The sequence below is a fragment of the Trachurus japonicus genome, chromosome 17, assembly GCF_045865225.1.
Source record: "Trachurus japonicus isolate A0001 chromosome 17, Traja_1.0".
NCBI lineage: Eukaryota > Metazoa > Chordata > Actinopteri > Carangiformes > Carangidae > Trachurus > Trachurus japonicus.
Genome location: NC_140923.1, coordinates 38,570,610 through 38,583,325, shown reverse-complemented (window position 1 = coordinate 38,583,325; position 12,716 = coordinate 38,570,610). Strand labels below are relative to the sequence as shown.

Below are 12,716 nucleotides of genomic sequence, written 5' to 3'. Positions count from 1 at the left end.
CTGGCCTGCCTGCACGTATGAGCCCGGTGATGTGATTGTCACTCGCTGGAGGCAGATCCCGGTACGTAGTAGCGCTGGGTCTCCTGCAGCTGTTGACGTCGGTACGAGCGGACCTGTTGGTCATATGTTGGTCCGCGTTGGTCCGAGCGGACGTAACGGCGCGCATTCGGTTTCATTTTTTTTTTTTTTTTTTTTTTTACCGTGCATGTCCGCGGTGCACCGCTGCACGGACAAATAGCAGAGGAAACGGGTCCTTGAATGGCTGGTCCAGACCCCTAGATTAATGCCTTGAGATTTGTTTTTGTTCCCCACTAGACCAGTTCTGAGTTCAGTTTAAGTTTCATTCACTCCAGCCATTCTTGCCTTGTTGCCTTACAATAATAGGGGAACCTTAGTCAATAGGCCTACTCAATGTTTTTTTTTTCTATCTGAAACAGAGTACACCAGAACCACAGAGTACACCAGAATGTTCTTCTCAGAGTACACCAGAATGCTTCATTTATGTGTTAAAATCCCCCTACAGGGATTTGGTGACTCACCTTTTTGACCACTTCAGAGTTTGCAGGCAGTGTGCATCTTCAGGTTTATGCATATGCAGAATCATTTATTGAAGAATCAAAGAAACAACACTTTTAGAACAAGGTTCCTTCATCAGGTTTAAAATACAAGGCAAAAATGACGACAATAATGCACACCACGCTGAGTGGGGGGTGGAGCTTGCAAAAAAAATTTCAGTCAAAAGATTATTTTTTGCTTTAACCCCTGCAGTCTACGCTTGGATTCCCTAAGACGAGAGGCAGTGAAAGAGTTAAACAAATTAGTCTGGACTAATCATTTCAGTGACAATCCGTGGACTCTCCTGCATTGTACCTTCATTCTCTTGAGGATCTTGCCCCTCCCCTTGTCGCTGGACGTGGTGACTGTAATGTTGTTGTGCATGCAATGTTGTAGTTCGTCCAGAAGGGGGCGCTCTTCAGTTGGTATTGGGTTGGTTAAGCCGGAAGAAGAGAATAATAAGGTTCAGAGAAAGACGGATAGCATGGGAGTGTAACACGGGTTTTGTATAAGAGTTATGCTGTATTCTTGTGTTTGGAAAAGCTAACTAAAAGTGTGTAAGAATCACAAAGTGCATCGGAGTCTTCTTTCTAAAACTTTACAGTGACAAGGGCCTGGAGGATGTGGCTGCCGGCGGGGTCGGAGGCCAGGGTGAGGAGGTCGGCGTGGTTCACAGTGCGCAGGCTGCTGAGGAGGTGCGAGCGCTCCTTGAACTTGGCCAGCGCCTGGACCGGGTGGGAGCCGTGGTAACAGATGGAGGATAGAGGGACCTGGGAAAGGGCCGAGAGAAAACCACAACTTTACATTCCACAACTATTCAGCACCGATACACTGCGGTGGGCGGTTAAGTGGTTGGATTTGATTCCACTCTGCTCGGCTGTTCACCTCTGTGGGGGTGCTGCCCTCTGCTGTGTCGCAGTTGTAGTACACCTCGTAGGTGAGCAGGGACATGAAGAGAGGGAGGCAGCTGACGTGTCACGAGCCGGGCTCAGCGCAGTGGAACGCCTGGGGGCCAACACGTCGATAAATCCATTATCAGTAAATCAGAGATTTACATTGAGCAGCAGTTTATAAAGCGGTTGTGGAGTTTCAGTCATCTCAGTCATAAAGGTGGAGGAATAAATGGAAACAAGGGCATTGTTACATTGATTCAAGACCTGTATGGACCTATATAACTCAACAACAAACACTCCTTGAGGCTTACACGCAGGAGACACTGCATCATTTCATCCTGTCTCTCTTCGCTCTCCGCACAGCTTTCTGCCAGCTGGACGATCACCCCCATGTGACCTGCTGCTAGAATGGCCTCCACACCTTGGACCAGCTCATCAAACAACCTCAGGAACTGCAGAGGCAGAAACAGGGGTGGGGGGGGCACATGGGGGAGAATTCAGTTATCCCCACGGATATGAAATCATCACTCCCATCTGCTCTGCCAGATGGTTTCGACCTACCAGCTTGTGTTTGGCCGAAGCTGCGGTCAGCCTCTGTACGGGGAAGTTGGCGATGGGATGGAGGGCCAGGTCGACCGGCTGCCCCTTGAGATGGTTCTTGTTGTAGAGGTCACGGAGGATGGGGCTTGCGCGAGAGCTGTATGATGGTCTCGATGAGGCGACTGGAGGCCTGATCCTTCACAAAGACCAGGAGCGGACTGCAGGGAAATCACACACAACACGTCCTGTCACGTTCTGTTGAAATTACATCTTACAGTAAAAAAAAAAACCTGTTACCAATTCGACGGTCGTCTCTGACCTCACTCCTGGAGTGGCGCTGTGGCCCGTCAGATACTCCATAACACGCGTCAGGAGCTGTTTGCAGAGTTTGGGCCATTTTCGGTGACACAGGGTCAACATGGTCTGGAACACTGCACTGGATAGGACACAGACAAGGAGCCAGAGGAAAATACTCAACACTTCCTGCCAATTCAAAGAAGCCCTGCGGCAAACAATACTAAAAGTATATTTACATCCACACAAGTTCATCCTTAAAAAAATATATGCAAAGCAGATTTTTAAATATTCTTAATTGCCTGGTTTATACAGCCCTAATGGTCTTATCTGTCTGCTCTTTACCCATAAGAGCCTCCGCTCACAGTGTGTTATCATGTCTTGGAGGGAAACAGCAAGAATCTCAATTCAATCCTATTTTTATAGGCAATTTATCATATGGTAAAACCCTGTTAATGAGCTGGTAATTTTCATCTTGTTGGACAGAACTGCTGTATGAGGATTTCTATAGTGATTTGGGGGATGGTGCAATTTAATCTGCACAGACGGGGACAATGACATTACATGCAGATTCATGGTATATTGAAATCGAGGTTTCTAACGATTCAGTGTCAAAAAGGCAGACATGCCCTCTGGATACTTTTTTAAAATTCTGTGTCACTGCAGAAATGCTCTACAATAGCGCTGAGAAAGATTTGGGATGAAGGTATTGAACTGAACTAACCCCTGACCCCATTTTCACAAGTGGATCAACACAGCTAAAAGCACATAATACATATAGTACAGGTCAAAACCACCTGCTGGAAAGGAAGAGGGAACACTAACCCATGTTGTATCAAAATGTGCATTTTTCTGCTGGTACAACAGTAGAGGTAGGTGAGTCCCATCACTTACAGACATTTTGTGATTATTACTTGTATTACTGACTTGTGCACTAGCATGAAAAGGTAACTATAGCTTAGCCTCATTAGTAAATTAACCTTAAAGGGATAGTTCAACATTTTTGGCAAAGTGGCCCATTGCCATAATCCCTAGTCTTAGGAGTAGGTTCTAGGGCTACATTTAGATAATCGATTATTCACAGACATAAAATTGATCATAATCGAAGCTTCGACGGCCGGGGGAGGGGGAGGGGGCATAATGAATGTATGGCAAACAAACACTGCAGAGCTATGGAGGCTCATGGGATTTCTTGGCTTACCTCATCAAACTCATCAAATACACAATCCAACAACTCCAAAACGCTCTGGTGGACAAGTTGTGACCTGCACATTCACCACGCTATGAGATAATAACAGAATGTTACGAGACAGAGATATTTTTGAGGTAAATGCAGAGACTGCTTGCCGAAAAACTGCCCTAGACAGGAACGCGCATCAGCGGTTTGCCATGAATTTACCTCTAAAACAACTCTGTGTCATAACGTTGCATTATTATCTCATAGCGTGGTGAATATGCAGGTCACAACTTGTCCACGAGTGTCTTTGTTCACCACGTCATCAGTTGGTATTCAGTTTTAAAATTATTTTTCCCCAATTACAATTACAATTAAATGTGACATCTCTCTCCTCAGTTACCCAGAGATTGTGTGCTGTGTTTTGCGTGAACAAATGGACAGACTTCTACAAACAACTTTTGTCCCTGTGTAGTGGAGCACTGTTAGAAACCAACAGGTTTCCCTGCACTCTGCATTTTCCCTGTAGATCATTCACTGTGCCTCCATATTAAATTGTTAACGTCGGATTCGTTACATAAATTCTAAAAACAATTTTGCCCAGCATTCCCCCTCAAGCACTTCCTACTGAGTTCACCCTTGCATTTAAAAAACACCTATATGTCGTTCTGATTCCAAGAAAAATGCTACGCTGGAGCGCAGAGCTGAGAACAAGAGGAGGGAGGCAGCACTGTGGCAGTGTTTGTTCAACTGTAAGTGTAGAGAGAAAATGATTATCATATAGCCTAATAAAAAGATATCTAATAAAAAATGAAATCTTGAAAGTATGTCCAAAAATACTTTCAAAATCATAAATCAATTTAAGCTTTCATGTGAAATCTAGGTTCTATCAATCAATTCTCTTTGCATCACACTATTAACATATTTCTTTTGTGATGAGGATTAATGTACTAGGCTTTCATGAAACAAGACTCACAGTTGACGTTCTCCATTATGGTCTCCATGGGGCTTTTCAGCTCGTACCAAAATGAGGTGGGAATCTCAAAGTCTGTCAGCTGAGGAGCAACGTTCCGTTCTTTGGCACCTGGGGAAACAAACCAAAAACAAGAATATTGGATGTGTAGCCGTCCAGACACACTGGGCTGACCTCAAAGAACTACCACTGACAAAGAAAACCAGTACAAGGCTTTTGTTTTCTCCTTGCCTTTCTTGGATAAAAGGAAAAAGTAAAGACTGAGGTAAAAAAAACCAGACACTGTGAGACACTCTGACAGTTCCCTCTCTGTCTGGTTATGGTCGACTCGTGGGTGATGCAGGGTCACAGACAACATGAAAAGCTTCATGTGTCAGTTCAGGGGAGAGGCTCAGCTCCTCCAGAGGGAGAACTAAAGGAGGAGGTTGGAGGGAGGGAGAGATGTGAAGCAACGATACAACATGAGGTATGAGGGAAAGACGCTGGGGCTCTTAAAAAACAACTGGAAATTATTTGCCGTTGTCTGGTTCAATCATTTGACTCATTTATCAACACAGTCGGCAGTTGGAGCAGCAGCGGCAGCCGTGACACACACATACACACATACACACATACACACACATGTACCTACGGTTCAGGTTCTTTTAAACTCTAGAAACTGTTGTCTGTGAAAACCTCAGGAGAGGAGGCGTTTTAGAAATACTCAAACCAGCCTGTCTGGCCTCAACAACACGGCACAGACAAAATTACTGAGATCACATTAGCTGAAGCTCCTGACCTGTAGCTACAAGGCTGTAGCATCACACTGCTGCCACATGATTGGCTGATTGGATAATTACATGAATAAGGAGCAGTAGAGATAGAATAGAGTTTTGGTGAGTGACAGTGAAAACTAAAATGGGTACAGTAGGTCCAAAGGTTAAGCCATGATTACCTTTTAGTATAAAAAAGACTATTGGTAAATGGACTTGCACTTAAACTACCAGTCAAAAGTTTGGACACACCTTCGTATTCAATGGTTTTCTTTTATTTTTATTACTTTCTACATTAAACATCAAAACTATGATGGAACACACATTATGCAGTACACAAAAGTTTTAAAGAAAAAGATGGAGCGCCTGCTTCTCAACAGAGGCAAAAAATCAGTCCTTGGCCGGGGTTATGTTGAACTTAATCTTGCCAGTAATATGGATACATACTATCTGCGGCAGGTGTGGAATAATGATCTCAATCTCAGAATTGATGAGACAACATGGTCAGAAATTTGGCAACGGGCGAAAGAGATCTCTATTTGTAATCGAACTAGAGAGACCCAGTTTAGGATACTGCATTGATTACAGATTACCCCCCAGCTCAGACATAGGATGAATCCGAGTTTGACTGAAATGTGCTCAAAGTGTCACGTAGAGGTGGGGAGTTACAGGCATTGTGTCTGGTCATGTATTTATATTGAGGAGTACTGGCGTAAACTTACTGACAAACTCATTTGATTTTTGATGTCCATTTTGATCCTGACCCTCAGGCTCTGCTCCTTGGCTTACCCAGCCCTCATATCAAAGGATCTGATCAAAGAAGGCTGTTTAATATTCTTACATTTGCTGCCTGAAAAAATATACTCCTTGAATGGATTGATAATGCACCTCCTACAATTATAGGATGGCATAAACTGATTTTTGAGTTAATACCAATGGAATATCTGACATACAGATTCAAATGTAAAACGCCAGTCTTCTTCAAGACCTGGACACCCTTCTTTAACCCTTACATACTGTTTGGGTCAAATTTGACCCGTTTTGACATTTGACAGCAGAAAAAATACCCTAAACATCATTCTTTTAGGCTGAAATTTTATGACTTTTCCTAAAGTGATCCAAAATACACAAAAATGAAAATATTTTTAAATTGTATACTTTTGAACAGGTGCTACACATTTTTAAACACTGAGGCTGTTTCGGGTCAAATTTGACCCGTATCTGTTTAGATGGATGTTAGATCCACCAGTGTGGGTCAAATCAAGGAAAATTGTGGTTTTAGGGAATCTTGAAACTGTGGAACTGTACAGGCCATGTTTGTGTGTATAATTTATGGGACAGTGGTGACAGAAACAGAGTTCAAGGGGGGACTTCGACACTGTCACGAGAACTGCCTGTGTTCCCACCACATTTGCCCAGGTTCCCACAGAGACAGACACCTGCTGGTCTTTCAGGGGGCATGGGGGGACCTCGAAACAGTGAAATAGTAAAACAGCATAGTAGTGATCATACAGTATGGTTCACAAATGGAACAGAGGTCATCTGAGGTCAAGGGGTGCCTTGACACAGACACGAGATCTGCACCTGCAAGCACCTGCACCTGCAATGTAATAAAATAATCTATAAAGTAACAAATTTGAATCAATTTGCGTTGGGAGGGTGGTGGTGGGGGGTCATGACATAGAGGTTCCTGAGCTGCCATTTCAGTGACTGACATCATGGCAGCGAGACTTGGTACAACAGGCCCTTTATCTGATCTTCCAAAAGGAAGAGGTTGATAGTGATTTGGTGGAGGATGTGCCAGAGCAGGAAGACAATGCCAAAGAAAACCATATTATATATAAAGCAGGGAGAGTGCATTTTTTTTATAATAAGCATTTGATTATTTAATGTTTTTGTGTTCTAAGTGGTAAATGTTGAATTAATATTGATAATTATGATTTCTTTGATATAGCATATAGCTTATAACATATAGCACGTAATGGTTTGCAGTGGTTTTTAAACATGGTCATATTATGAATTCCAACAGTTCCACAATGTTCATGCCATTTTAAAATTCAATGAAATATATTTAAATCATTGTGGCTTTTATGTGTTTTTGTCTTATGTAGAACAGGATGTAATACTGTGTAATAGTAGAAGTTTTTCTCCAAAAACGAGTGTTGTAAAACTTAAAAAATGCACTCTCCCTGCTCTCTGAATTTTTTTTTAACACTTAATCATACATTAATTTATGTGTCATAGGCTATTTAAACATTCTAAATAGATCTGTAGTTTAAAATTCAATATAGACACTTACTATGAGGGAATTCTTGGTCCGGGTCAAAATTGACCCGAACCATACTGTGAAGGTATCAAATTTGAACAGTATGTAAGGGTTAAATATGCTGGTAAAAGACTTACAAATATTGTTTTAAAGGGAATGGTCGACCGCAGCGCTGACAATTGGCAAGATGACATCTTTGGGCCGTGAGGCTAGATTTCCACTTGCTTGGTGATCAATTGTCATTTATTTATTGCTCATATTTTGTGTTGTGAAATTTTGTGAAAGATTTCAAATCTTTTGATTTATGAAATTTTGTATCCTTTTTCCACTTATTTCTCTACAAATGGTTAGCTGTTGCATCACTGTCAATTGAAATGGACTGAGCACTCCTGTGTCTTGATTCCTGTGGCCACTGTTTGTCTGTTTGTTTTTGTTTGTTTGTAATGTGTTCAATTTGTATGTTTATGGAAAAACCATAATAAAAACATTATTCAAAAAAAAAAAAAGTTTTAAAGAAAGCAGAATAGGTTTAATATATTAGATTTTTCAAAGTAGCCACCTTTTGCTTTGATGACAGCTTTTTGCACACTTTTGATTCTGTCATCAGCTCCATGAGGTCGTCACCTGGAACAGTCGTCCAACAGTCTTGAAGGAGTTCCCAGTGGAGCTGAGCACTTGTTGGTTATTTTGCCTGCACTTGGTCCAACCAAACCATCGCAATTGGGTTTAGGTCAGGTGACAGATAACACTTTTGTTTTAATTAAAGGGATATGTCAACATTTTGGCAAACTCGCCGATTGCCACAATCCCTATAGTTTTAGGAGTAGGTTCATTACCTGTAATTGTCGGTGCAAGCTGTTTTTAGATTGTAATAACGTATGTATATGTAACTTTATGACACATGAAGCAAATACTCAGAACCACTTGCTAAAGTCACTCCGCCCAGCAGCCGTGTCTGAAATGTAGTTCCGGTTACGCATTTACCTCAAAAACAACTCTGTCTCGTAATATTCCATTATTACTGTGTAATTCATAGTGTGGTGAATGTGCAGGTCACAACTTGTCCACTAGAGCGTTTTGGAGTTGTTGGATTGTGTATTTAGTTTGATTAGGGAAACGTGGAAATACCATGCAGCTCACGTCTCTGCCCCGCCGATCTAAAAACAGCTTGCACCAACAATTAAATGTAATTAACCTACTCCTAGGACTGTAAGGATTATGGCAATAGGCGAATTTGACAAAATGTTGAAATATCCCTTTAGTCCCACATGTGTTTTCTTCATAGTTTTGATGTCTTAAGTATGAATCTACAATGTAGAAATTAATAAAAAATAAAGAAAGACCACTGAATGAGAAAGTGTGTCTAGACTTTTGACTGGTAGTGTATATAGCGCTTTTCTAGTCTCTAGGACCACTCAAAGTGCTTTACACTGTACGTCGCATTCACCCACACACATTCGCACACTAAATGCACAGATCAGGGGGCAAGTGTGGGTTCAGTGTCTTGCCCAGGGACACGTCCACATGCAGACAGAGGAGCCGGGAACCCAACCACCGACCTTCCAGTTAGTGAATGACACACTCTACCTCCTGAGGCACAGCCGCCCACTATTATGCAAGTGAAACAGTAAATTAGGGTGTTTGTGTGCGTGTGTGTGTACCTGGGCGAGACTCAGTTCGGGGGGGGGGGGCAACACACATGTAACAGCGTGCGGAGCCGTGGACATGTTGGATGAACTCTGCAGTGTTGTCTCTGACCACCTGACTTAAAGCCAACACTTGGGCCTCCAGCACTCCTCTTTGTCTTCTTCTGTGGTAGCAGACGCCTCCTCCTCTGTAGAGGAAAAAATAAAAATAAAAATAAACAAACATGGCTGAAGTGTTACCAGTGGTATCGTGTGATTTTACCAATTTGATGGCTGAAAAAAAATCTCACCAATCCACCTGGACATCTGTCTGACTGCACTCTCCACCGCAATATTTTTTTTCCTACTATGACCAGCCAAGACCCGCTTTACTAGGCCTCTGATTGGCTTATCACGATGCCCTCGACTCTGACGGTTAGGTTTAGGCAAAGACGGTTGGTTTAGGCGTGTGAAGGGAGTGGTTAAGGTTAGGGTAAGATGCAGGGATAGGCTTAGCCTTGCAGAGGCAGCCAATCAGAGGTGGAGTAAGGCGGGTCTTGGCTGGTCATAGTAGGAAAAAAAATATCGCCTCTCCACCACGTGGCCGCCGCACCGATCACAGGAGACGGCTTTAAACTCGGAGCCTGATTCTTCACCAAGTTCAGACAGCACCTTCCCCTCGTTCTGCTCAAGACTGGAAAGTGGGAGCAGTCGCTGCAGAGTGATGCTCCCTGTCCGGTCCGTCGCCACCAATGACGCTTTACCTTTTACTTCTGAGAGCACATTCTCCACAAACCTCTCTGCGGGAGAAAAAAAAAAAATACAAGTGTCAACAGAGATGAGATATTTTGTCAGGGGGCTGGAGTCAGACATGTAACTATGATGGAGCTGGGCAGAGAAAGGCAGCATGACCTGCTTGTTATATTTTGATGGAGTGATGCAATAAGCCTGCAAGAGGCAGAACATTGTCATATCAGCATGTCAACAATATGACAACCACAAGTCATGAATATCTCACGATCTCCAGCAGCGCGAGGGAGTGTTCCATCCATCTCTGTTTGTCAGCAAACATCAACAACAGCCCATTTAATCACTTTTTTAGGCTTTTGGAAACTAAACTTGCTCCTACATGACAAATCATGTGGCCAAACTTTCACTCTGAACTAGGACTTTGAGTGTTTTAAATGAAGCCACAAAAATAGGTCACTTCATTTAAAGGTACATTATGTAGGAATTACTCCCATCTAGCGTTGTGGTTGTATATTGCAAGCAACTCAATCGTATTTTTCATGCTGCATTCACGTGAAATTGGGCAGACGGCAGACGGACGACAGCCGCTGCACGTAACGGCATAAACAAGCCTCTATGTAAACAAGTGGTCTGTCAGCACGAGGCAAGACAATACAATACACGTGACAATATGTTGTCATGGCGATGTCGTATTGTTTACCTGACCCACGTTTTACCGGCTTTCTCTCGACTTCTGTGACTAAAATGACATCTGGTTTGTTACATAACATTCACTATTTATCTTCTGTGATCAGATCAAATTATGTTGAATGACTCCTACACACTTGTAATAAAGAATAAAGAAAGATTTAAGTAAAAAAAAGAGAGACTAAATTGGGCCTTTTTTCTAATTCAATTGTTTTGGATCTAAATTATTAGAAAAAAAGTTGAAACTGTACAGTTTCAGTTGCAGCCCAAGGCAACATTTGAATGTTTTGCTTGGTAACTAAAAAATAACTCAATGATAGATCAACTACCAAAGCAGTCCGATGGTTCAGCACTAAATTATAGTCCCACTGTGGTAGTTTTTTTTCACAACAGAAAATTGTAGCACTGATTTCAGAAGGCAGAGGAAGGACTTTTCTTCCTTTTCTAATTCACGTCGGAAGCAGTGATTTTTGTTCTCACGTGGCAGTGTACTATTATAATGTACTTTGCCCTTCTACTGAACATTCCCAACGTTTATTAACTTCCAACTTCCTTAGATCTCCAGAAAAGACAATTATCCTCACCTCTCTCCTCATTATCTTCAAAGCCTTCACTGAGTCTTTCCCCAATGTGGCGGAAATAGCCCACACTCAGGGCGTCCAGGTGCTTCTTGCCTCCATCGCCCTGACCCTTCTCTCCGTCTCCTCCCCTCTTTTTTTTCTCTTCTCCTTTCCCATCATCCTCAGGGTGTCTCCTCTTATTTCCTCCTCCTTTCTGTGGCTTCCTTTCCTCTGCTTTTGCCAGCATAGCTTCCACTTTACAGTCTGCAGGTGATCAGCGCAACGTCTTGATTTGATGGTGTTTGACTTGAATCTTCTGTCTGAAATAGGAGTGAGACAACAGGCCCTGTGAAGTTATCATACAGATCTGAAGGTCAATTTCACATCCACATGATTTACCATACAAATAATTAATTAATGTCTGCTGATTATCAAGTGCTCCTTCTCTGTTAACAATATTGTATAAGTCAGGTAGAAACAACAAGAAAGGGAAGAATATCTCGGTATTACCTCTTGCAACTATCTACTAGGACTTAAAATTCTACATTATTGAATTCTACATTAATGAATTAACTCATTACACATAATCTATCAATTTCAATATTTGCTAATGTTCCATGTTATGCCAATTGGTTCTACTCTGCCTCCCTAAAAAAGTTGAATCAAGTCAATATGAACTGTGAATGAACTGTCAGTAACAAACTGGACTGTGAATGAAATGCTTAGTGCAAAACAAAAGGCTGAGCTTCTCTGTACAAAATGATGTTGCTGACATTAAACATAGGCTATCATTTTTTGTTGTTGTTGTTTTTAATAGGCCTAAACAATTTTAGCTGTCCTTTAATCTAGTTTTTACATCTTCGCATCTTCATTTTTGGGGGTTGCTTTACTGATGAAAACACTTAGCGTATTTCACTGTAATGGCCTACAGTATAGGCTACGTACTTGGAAGACACATGCTGCTGTTCTGACTGGCAGTTTTACAACACAGCACACAGTGGATGATGAAGGGATCATCCCTATGTTCCCCGGGTCCTATGTTCCCCACTTTGTATGGGACCGGGGAACATAGAACCCTATTTTAGAAAAAGGGTCCTATGTTTTTGCCTATTTCTGAGTGAGAAGTTGAGTTGTGACTTTGAGTGGGAAGTGGAATTGTCCCGTTGGGTTTAGGCAATGAAGAAAGGAGTTGGTTAAGTTTAGTAAAAAAGACTAGAGGTTAGACAGGCCAGATAGATAGAGAGAGTCCAGATAAGTAGAGAGAGTCCATCGACCGGCAACAGCGGGGAACAGGACTCTTTTTTTGAAAAAAGGTTCCCCGGTAACAGTGGGGAACATAGGACCCTTTTTCAAAAAGAGGGTCCTATATTCCCCTATGGGGGAACATAGAACCCGGGGAACATAGGTACGCTCCCGATGATGAATAGGCCTATTGATGGATGAAGCAAATATGTTAAGGTGTTACAAAAGTTAAACCATCTGTGGCTTTGTGTATGGAGTTTTTACGTTATGTGACTGGAGCAGTAGTCCTAAATGCAGTCATAAATCAATAAGTTATAATACAAAGATAACACATTTTTCTTTGAATGGCTGCAGAGCGGAAGCCAGGATTTTACAAATACTGAGGTCATGAGTCAAATTCCACCC

At 42.2% G+C, this 12,716-nt stretch overlaps 1 pseudogene across 1 annotated transcript; it reads right to left on the bottom strand.

Moving 5' to 3' along the window:
- Nucleotides 1-769: 769 nt before the first annotated feature.
- LOC146971373 (nucleolar protein 9-like) lies at nt 770-11,377 on the bottom strand (annotated as a pseudogene). The gene is made up of 12 exons (XR_015038119.1): nt 11,094-11,377; nt 9,662-9,872; nt 9,384-9,412; nt 9,109-9,281; nt 4,408-4,540; nt 2,308-2,424; nt 2,010-2,206; nt 1,760-1,900; nt 1,441-1,560; nt 1,165-1,325; nt 871-922; nt 770-784 (listed from the first exon to the last, which is right to left on the bottom strand). The product of XR_015038119.1 is annotated as a nucleolar protein 9-like (transcript).
- Between the last annotated feature and the right edge of the window lie 1,339 nt (nt 11,378-12,716).